The sequence below is a fragment of the Alosa pseudoharengus genome, unplaced genomic scaffold (assembly GCF_046254945.1).
Source record: "Alosa pseudoharengus isolate Yale_2024_CS ecotype anadromous, Long Island Sound unplaced genomic scaffold, YU_APseudo_1.1 YU_APseudo_1.1_scf_5, whole genome shotgun sequence".
Lineage (NCBI taxonomy): Eukaryota > Metazoa > Chordata > Actinopteri > Clupeiformes > Clupeidae > Alosa > Alosa pseudoharengus.
In genome coordinates, this window is record NW_027468837.1 from 30887126 (window position 1) to 30895671 (window position 8546).

Consider the following 8546-nt stretch of genomic DNA (forward strand, 5'->3'; position numbering starts at 1 on the left):
CTAGTAGCTGCTAGCCTGTGTGTGTGAGATGAAAGTGGAACCCTTTCTCTCATGGTTGGTGACAGAAAACGTTGGCTATGTTGTGCCTCTCTTAATTGAAATGTTGTTTTCTGTAGCCCACACTACTAAATTTGGAGGCAGCAACCTGAAGGGGAAGGAGAAGCTGCCACTGCTCGGAACCCGGAGTATGCAGCACAATAAAACGTAAGTAAAACTTCGGGACAGTCTGCACAAATTCAAAAAAAAGTGCAGCTCTTACCTGAAAGCTAAAGGTTTTCTTCTTTGCTTGCAGGCCCGGCAGCAGCAGTAGGAGGAGGAGGAGGAGGAGGAGTAGCAGCAGCAGCAGCAGCAGCAGCAGCACATCAAGTCATCGGCAGGAACTCCCAAATTAAATGAATTTAAATAAATGGTGTAATCAAATGTGAAATGTCGCTCTGTTCTTCTTAAACCAAGTGAGTGGGCAAATGAGGACTGCATCTGCAGATCCGCCCAGAGCTGTTTTTTTTTAACATCCTGACAACATTCTGGCGACCTCCAACATGGGTTTCAATGTTGCTATAAAGTTGCGGTTACGTTGCCATTAAGTTGCAGGAAGGTTGCCTGCATGTAGGGATGTGACGCTCGAAGCTGACGTTTCGAAACAGTGTCGAGCTTCCGAAACGCAAGTGTTTCGAACAGTGTTTCGAAGTGTGGTTCAAAACGCCCATGTCACGTGACCATGGCTTAGTGAGGCTTCGTGGTGTTTCAATTTGGTTTGGACAGGTGCACAGCCTTACCGCGCGAGCCAATTACCCGAGTAAACACCTGTTTGATCTAAATTACAAAGTCCCAGAATGCTTAAAAGTCATTCAAACACATCCTATCTTTGTGGGTTTTTTGTGAGGAGAGAGATTTTGAGAGATATAGCGACATAGAGACATATAGAGATATAGCGATTTATAGTGCATTCTTGTGATTGATAGGTTAGTGATATAGATTAGTTGACAGGCTAGAGACAGACAGTGAGCGATAGTTTAGATAGATATAGTCTAGTGACGTTAATATTTAGATAGTAGCAGAAGTAAAAAAATATATGACTGATGCCTTTATTTCAAGAACAGCTGACCCTTTGAAATACTGGCAGGAGAGGAGAGTGGTTTATCCAAACCTAACTGTGATGGCCAAAAAATATTTGTGCATGCCAGCAACAAGTGTGCCTTGTGAAATATTTTTTTCCAAGGCTGGGGAGGTTTATTCAAAAACAAGAAACAGATTAAATGCCAAGACGGCAGAACAACTGTTATTCCTAAATAAAAATGTATGTTGACATACAAAAAATGTGTTGTTTATTTTTCCCATGTTGTACCTGTTTAGTCTAACGCATGTATCCTTTATTTCCCTACAACATGTTCCCAAAAAAAACCCTGGGCCATAAGCATAGCCTACATTTTAAAACCATTGTAGCATTTTCCTCTCCAGCATATTCCAAAGGATAATGTACTATGAAACTGAAACAACAAAACATCTAACTGGCAGATATAAAAATATTATTGTTATTGAAGGCATATAGTCTGAAATTTCTAAGCACCAGCAGGGAATCGAACACCGGACGCTCCGGCCGAATGCAAGTGTGTTAACCACTCAACCACGTAGCTGTGGACGAAATCATGCGTTCCATGTTGGCTATTTATATTCTTCGTCTGAAGCAGTTGTGCTTCACGGTCAAAATGTGATGGTGACATCTAGTGGCTAGTTTTGCTAACATGGAGTTACGGGTGTCGGATTGTTTCGAAACCTCGACACATTCCGGCGCAATTGCTTCGAACGTTTCGTTGTTTCACAAAGCCTCGTTCTGCCCATCCCAGGCTGCATGTCGCCGATATGTCGCGGTAATGTTGTCAAATAACGTGGCGGCAACATCAAGGCGTCTTTCACTTTTCCGGTTGCCGCCACGTTGGAAATTAACGTGGCGGCAACGTAAACATTGGTTGGAAAATCACGTTGCGGCCACGTGATGGCCACGTTAGTGTGTTTGCTGGGATTGTTTTTTTTTCTTTTTTCCCCACAATGGCATTTTGAGTTCATGATTTCTCTGTTGTATTTTGAGGCAGACTTGCTGTTTGAATAAAAATGTGTTTTGGTACAGGTTTGAAAATTCGCTGTAGGCCTACACCCCCCCCCCCCCCCCCTCCGCGAAAAAAAAAAAGCGTCCCGAATTTCAGCCAATCTTATCTGGTCACCCTAAACACGCTGCTATTTAGACATGAGGCAGACCGACATAAAGTGTGGCCGCCCATTCTTCTCTAGGAACTACTCGCGAAGTAGCTTCACAGACATCACATGAAATAACTTTTTCTCATCTTTTATAAGGTATAGCCGCTATTTTCTGCGATAAACGGTTCGCGAGAAAATTAACTTTCAAGAAATAATCATATTAGGCTACTATAGCTCTGCGCTCATTTCAATTCATATAAGAGGGATATTTCACAAACTTTTCGTTCCGCACATGACAAACCGTAAACCAGAATAAACAGCAGACCTTACCGAACACAAAGGTGTAATGCAATCCCCTGTACAATAAGCCGTTCCAGAGTAATCCGGTTTTGAAATGGTAGCAAATTTCTATATGGTCTCCAATTTTGGGCTTTAAGTGTCTTAAAACTGAGCTGTGCTTAAATACCTACTTATGTGTAAATATTAAAATCAGAGGATACAGCTCATGGCTAAGAGTTTGTCGATGTAGCCATAATGATTTGTTTTCACAAAATGCTAAGCATGCATGTATTTAGGTGTCTTAAAAAGTGTGCTTATATTGGTCAATGCATAATTTCATAACAGGCCAAATAGAAAATAAATGTTAAATGTTAAATATAGCCTAGACATAATATTAAAATCAGATGATGTAGGATAGTATAGAGTTAGATAAAGTTGGATGGCTCCAGAACTCACCAGTGGATTGGGTCTTAAAGGAGCCACACCACTTTTATGACACTATAGTCTGTTGACCTTTAGATTTGTTGCTACTGGGCATGAAGGGCAGGCCAATTATGAGTTCTGTCCAACATTGATGGTAGCTTTAGAAAAAATGTCAGCACATTTTAATCATATTGCAATAATACCAATAACCGTGATCATTTTGGTCATGATTTTTCATCAAATGTTCATATGTTCTGTATCTCTAGTGGCTGGTAGACTTTGGAATCCACCAGCCACAATGGTAGGTGGAAAAAAATATTTTAGGCTATTTCCATCCCTGATACATGTACAGTCATACACACATTCATAAGTCTCAATCTGTCCATTTCTTTCCACAAAACTCGCCAGAAGTCATCATTTAAGGGGTTATTTTTCAAAATTTTCTACTGAGCTACTACCTTTTTCAGGTGGGCAGGGGGGCCCTTTTTATGTCTGTGCCCAGGGGCCCAGTGGCTCATAATCCTTCCATGCCACGGGGTTAAAACACTGGTCTTGTTTTCAAGTGCAATCAATAATTTAATTGTACATTTTGAAGAAACTTTTCCATTCTATTAGGGTTTTTTTTAAAAAAAAAACATAAATCAGGGATTATACTGTACATAGCAAAAAAGTAAGGGGACAGACATTTTTAAAATTAGGGTTAGGGAAAAATTTAACACACACGCACTATGACTTCACAAAATCTCACTCCAGCCAAACACCCAAAGTTGGCAACCCTGTGTAAGGTGAAAACTTTATTTCACGGTGTGTTCTAAACAACATAATGGCATGATTCATGTGCATATAGCATCACAATGAATATGAAGATCATGTTAAAAGTTAGCTGGCAAAAACATAAATATGTAGGTTAGGCTACATACCTGATGTCACTGAGCTGTCAAAGAGGCTACGAAACCATCTCCGTAGTTATCGCTAATTAAACTCAGCTGACTGGAGTTAGTGCATAGCCATAGTTGCTGTTAAAATGCCTACTAGGCTAGCGCTGGGAATCTAAACACTTCAACACTGACATGTAGCCTAACATGTTCAAACCTATTGCGTGTTAAGACATGAAGCTTCTTGAAGCATTTGGGAACACACTGAATTAACTGGAAAGTAGAGTCCCTGTTAGATTAGCTTGCTTGCAAATGCCGTTGTCCATGACCTGGCAGTTCTATGGCAAGCGGTTTTAACATACCTTATGGCAAACCGCCTACACTGGGTAGGCTAAACTTGAAAGCAGAGTGTGTGCAATGCATGCATGGCAAGCTGTTTTAACATTTAAATGTATTATTCGTAGGAGCAATGACATATTGATGGTAAATTGAATATAACAGTTAAATTTCATGTTCAAATTTGTCTTATCAATAAAAAATCAATTCATGCTTTAGACCATTTTAATTTAAAAATTTTCGCCTCAGTTAGGGGACCAATCACAGAACGGAGGGAGGGCAGCAAGCAGTGATGGGCAGTAACGTGTTAGAAGTAACGCGTTACTGTAATCCAATTACTTTTTTCAAGTAAAGAGTAAAGTAAGGGATTACAATTGCAAAAATAGTAATTAGATTACTTTACTTTCCTGCAAGCAGCTGCGTTACTGCGTTACTAAACCGTGATTTTGTCATAGGCAGTAAAAGAATTTGGGATTTTTCCATATGGATTTTGTGAGACTAACTCGTGACAATGATCACTCAAAAAAATATCTTGTTGGATTTAATTAAAAATGTTTTGTCAAGTGGTTCCACGAAACTGTATTAAATAACTCTAAAGATACTATATTCTTTTCAATTGACTCAAATAAATAACATTAACTGAACAAGAGTGAATAAAGTAGATGGTAAGTAATTTAATTCCTTTATTTTTATTTAGTATTCTTACATTGAACCAACTTAATATGGCTGTGTTCAACCAACTTAATGCTGTTATGTTCAATTAATTCAGCATTCTTACATTGACTCAACTTAATACTGTCCTGTTCAATCAAAGTCACATTGTTAGGTTCAATTAATTTAAGTTAAAAAGATATCTAGCACACATCCATATTAATTTAAGTTTAAGTGATACAGTTACGTGGAACCACACTTGACAAAACTTTCTTAAGTAAACTCATCCAAAAAACAAAGTTCTTAAGTAAATCTAAAGTAAACAAGTTGAATTTGTTCTGCATAACATTTCTAAATAAAATTGAACAAATGTGTTCAAATAGCAAACAGACACACGGTCTTCAAAACAAATTTGCATTTATTTAGCTCCATTTTAGCTCCATCAGGGACATTTTTTAGTAAAATAGAAATGCAATGAACAGAAAAATATCTCTGCTAAACACGGCATGTTTAGTTTTGTTACATTGTTAGTGGTTCAACTATAATGTCTACATCTTCTAGTGGAGGCATTGGCACCCTCATGTTTGATTGCAAAGATCCCGATGGTGGTTTTCTCCATCTGGCTCTGGGCATCAGTCAGCGTCCTTTACCACAGACCAAAAAAAATACATTTAATTGATGACTTTTCAAACAAAAGTATATGTCTTTAGATATGTTTGAATTCAGTGGATTAACCTCACATCTCCCATCTCCTTTAAATTAAAGCAATGGTTCTGAGTGAATTTCACCCTTGGGTCATTTGCATGATCATTGCGAGTGCCAACCCCCCCCCCCCCCCCCCCCCCCCCAGTAGCTTTTTACTCTCTGCTGCTACCGCTAAGTCAACATCACTTCCGTGATTTGTGAAAAGCCCGTAAAAGTCCTTTGCGAAATTCACACGTGTAAAGGAAAAGCTAGTGAATTCAACACTCCATAGTCATATATTGATAACTGGATGATGAATTGTATTTTCAGGTCAATAAGTGTTGACCTGAAAATACAAGCATTTATAAAACTTATGCATCGCTTTCTGCCAGGACTTTTACGGGCTTTTCCCAAATCACAAAGTGACGTCGACGTAGCGTTGCAGTAGGTGTTGTTTACAGACCCTTTTTGTACTACTGTAGAAGTTTGGTAATATTCCGGACATTATTAGTGGGGTAATTTACGAGATACACTTCTGGTTTCAAAAGTGCTAATGCTAAGCCATTGGGCTGAAACATAGACTGATAGTGCGAACTTGACCAATGTTCGACCAAGGGAAAAAAGCTTCTGGGGGTGTGTTTGGCTCGTGGTCATCGTGCAAATGACCCTAGGGTGAAATTCACTCCGAACCATTGCTTTAGACTCTCTGCTCTCCCAAATCCCTCTAACGTCTATGATTTCTTTTAACTCAAAAGCTAGTTAACCAAAGATTAAAACTTTGGGTGACATTTTACCAACACAGACTAGGAAGCTTTGTCTGTAAAGGGTGTATGCATGGTCAGTGACAAACAGACCAATGGTGACTTGTTCTGCTGTAACATGCATTCTGCTTTAATATGCATATAGACAGACTTAACAAAACATTACAAGCACCCAAACATGAACAAGGAAATGTCCATGGGTACTAAAATAATATAAGAAGCCATATTCATTCATACCCATCTTGCCACTAGACGTACCACTCCTACTCTCGCTGCTGTAATGCTTTACTGTTTTTTTGATATTCATTTACACTTACCAGGTATTCCTTTATGAGTTTCTCCGAGCCTTCGTACACAAGTGCTTTCAGGTTGCAAGTTCTCAACAAGCCAATGGTATGATTCTGCAAAATAGGGAAATGAACATACAACTTACATTTACAAATTAAGTATCTTAATGTTTAACATGCCTTACCATGCAACCCCCAATGTTAAATGTTAAAAGAGATTTTTGGAACGCACTGATCTTCAATGTAAATCTATTCATGGGGTTGAAACAGGCAGTACACCCCTATGTCAATGTTAACTTTCAAATTCATGTCAGCAAGGTAAGACCTTTCAAAAAAAGTTAGCAGTTGCATGGTAAGGTCCGGTAGCTCATGGCCTAATATTGGATCACAGGTTTTCAAAGTGGGAGGCACAAAACAACTTCTCACTAACCTGGTCAATGGCAGCCATGATCTCCTCCCTTCCTACGCACACACAGCAGACAGCCTGGAGCAGTTGATGTCGAGTTCTGACATTCTGACAACGTTATGAGGGGAGAGGAGATAGGAAGAACAAGTAACAATACAACCCAGCATTTGGAAATACAGAAAGAATTACAATTAGCATATGGCATGGGTGTCTGTGACCAAAATGACCATGAGCTAACCTGTAATACTTCAATAAATGAGACCTTGATGACACTCCGGTCTTGCGCTCTTTGCACTGCCACATAAAGGCCTGTGGGGAGAAAGAGAAAGTATATCAAACTCAACAAATTTACACTAAAATGTGTAAAACTATAATAATATTAGATCACAGAATCAATTGAGAATTTTAATAAAATTTAACTAGGAAGATAACCTTTAATTAGATTGGCTTGTTTGTGATTTAATTAGTTACTTGTTTGTGATTAACAAATCATTCAAACATTGAAGAGTAGGCAGCTTCTAGCATGACAAATGTGAAATTATTTACCTCCCGAATATAGTGGTTGAGAACAAATGTGTGTGCTTAAAATTGACAAGTTCCCATGCAAGAAACTGCCATTTGCTTTCTTTAACTGATATATAAGCCGGATGAGAGCCAAGTAGCCTATGATAGCAATACAAAAATAATGACAAGTCTGATGTTCCTGCAACTGCTGTACTTGCAGCTACACGTGGCTAATGTTAGCAGCTACAGAGAGACTAGGCAAGATGGAGTTTGCTACACGAACATTAAAATGATTAAAATGTTTCTTGATGGACTTTAGAGCCTGCATAATTGTTCATGACACACAAGGATAATTTGGTCAAACAGAGTGGGGTGCACCTAACAGTTACGTTAACAGTTAACTTTTCCGATACTGATCCAACAATTAGTATTCACATAAACCCAGGCAGGGTTTGTATGGGGCTAACGATAGCTGCTATCTTATCTTACCAGTTAAATACATGAAGTTGTGTTGACCTTGGCACTTCTATGAACATTCAATTGTGGTTTATATGAAATAACCCCATCAAGGCACCACCCCTGTCTATCTTCAGTAGGGAGTAAAACTAAACTGGGAAACATGATAGAATTCTAGCCTGAGATGACTTAGCTCGCCAGCCACCATGACAGATTTAGTAGCTAACATTAGAAGCTAGCTGCTCGAGTTTAGTAACACATGTACACTATAAGATCTACTAAAATGATTATTTAAGTTGTTGTTACGACAAACTCGCTAAACTCAAAACAAAAACACTATGAACAGCAACAAATACATACCTTGCAATTACAGGATCCAAAAATGTTCTGTGAGTAAGCAAGGAAAAAATGGCAGAGCTTCACTTTCTCAACCGTCTCTGGCGGAGTCCTCACCATGGTCCTCTTAAGTTGTGAAATAATGCTACGGCAACTATAGAGGGACAAATTTCCTAATCTAATGCGTTTTGTTCAAGAAAGTTGTGTAGATCCAATGCAAACATGTTAAGTTAATCAGCAAAAACGCATTATTGATTTGAAATAACACAACTAACTTAATTTCACCTTAGAAACCTAATTTTGTTCTGTAAATCCTACAAAAGAGGATTTATTAAGATGAACAATAGTGAGATTT

At 38.6% G+C, this 8546-nt stretch overlaps 1 long non-coding RNA gene across 1 annotated transcript; it reads right to left on the minus strand.

Annotated features, from left to right (window-relative positions):
- Positions 1 to 6498: 6498 nt before the first annotated feature.
- Positions 6499 to 8293, minus strand: LOC143103963 (uncharacterized). Its single transcript, XR_012982966.1, has 4 exons — positions 8216 to 8293; positions 7134 to 7204; positions 6920 to 7003; positions 6499 to 6603 (listed from the first exon to the last, which is right to left on the minus strand). It is a non-coding gene; the product is annotated as an uncharacterized LOC143103963 (long non-coding RNA).
- Positions 8294 to 8546: the final 253 nt, after the last annotated feature.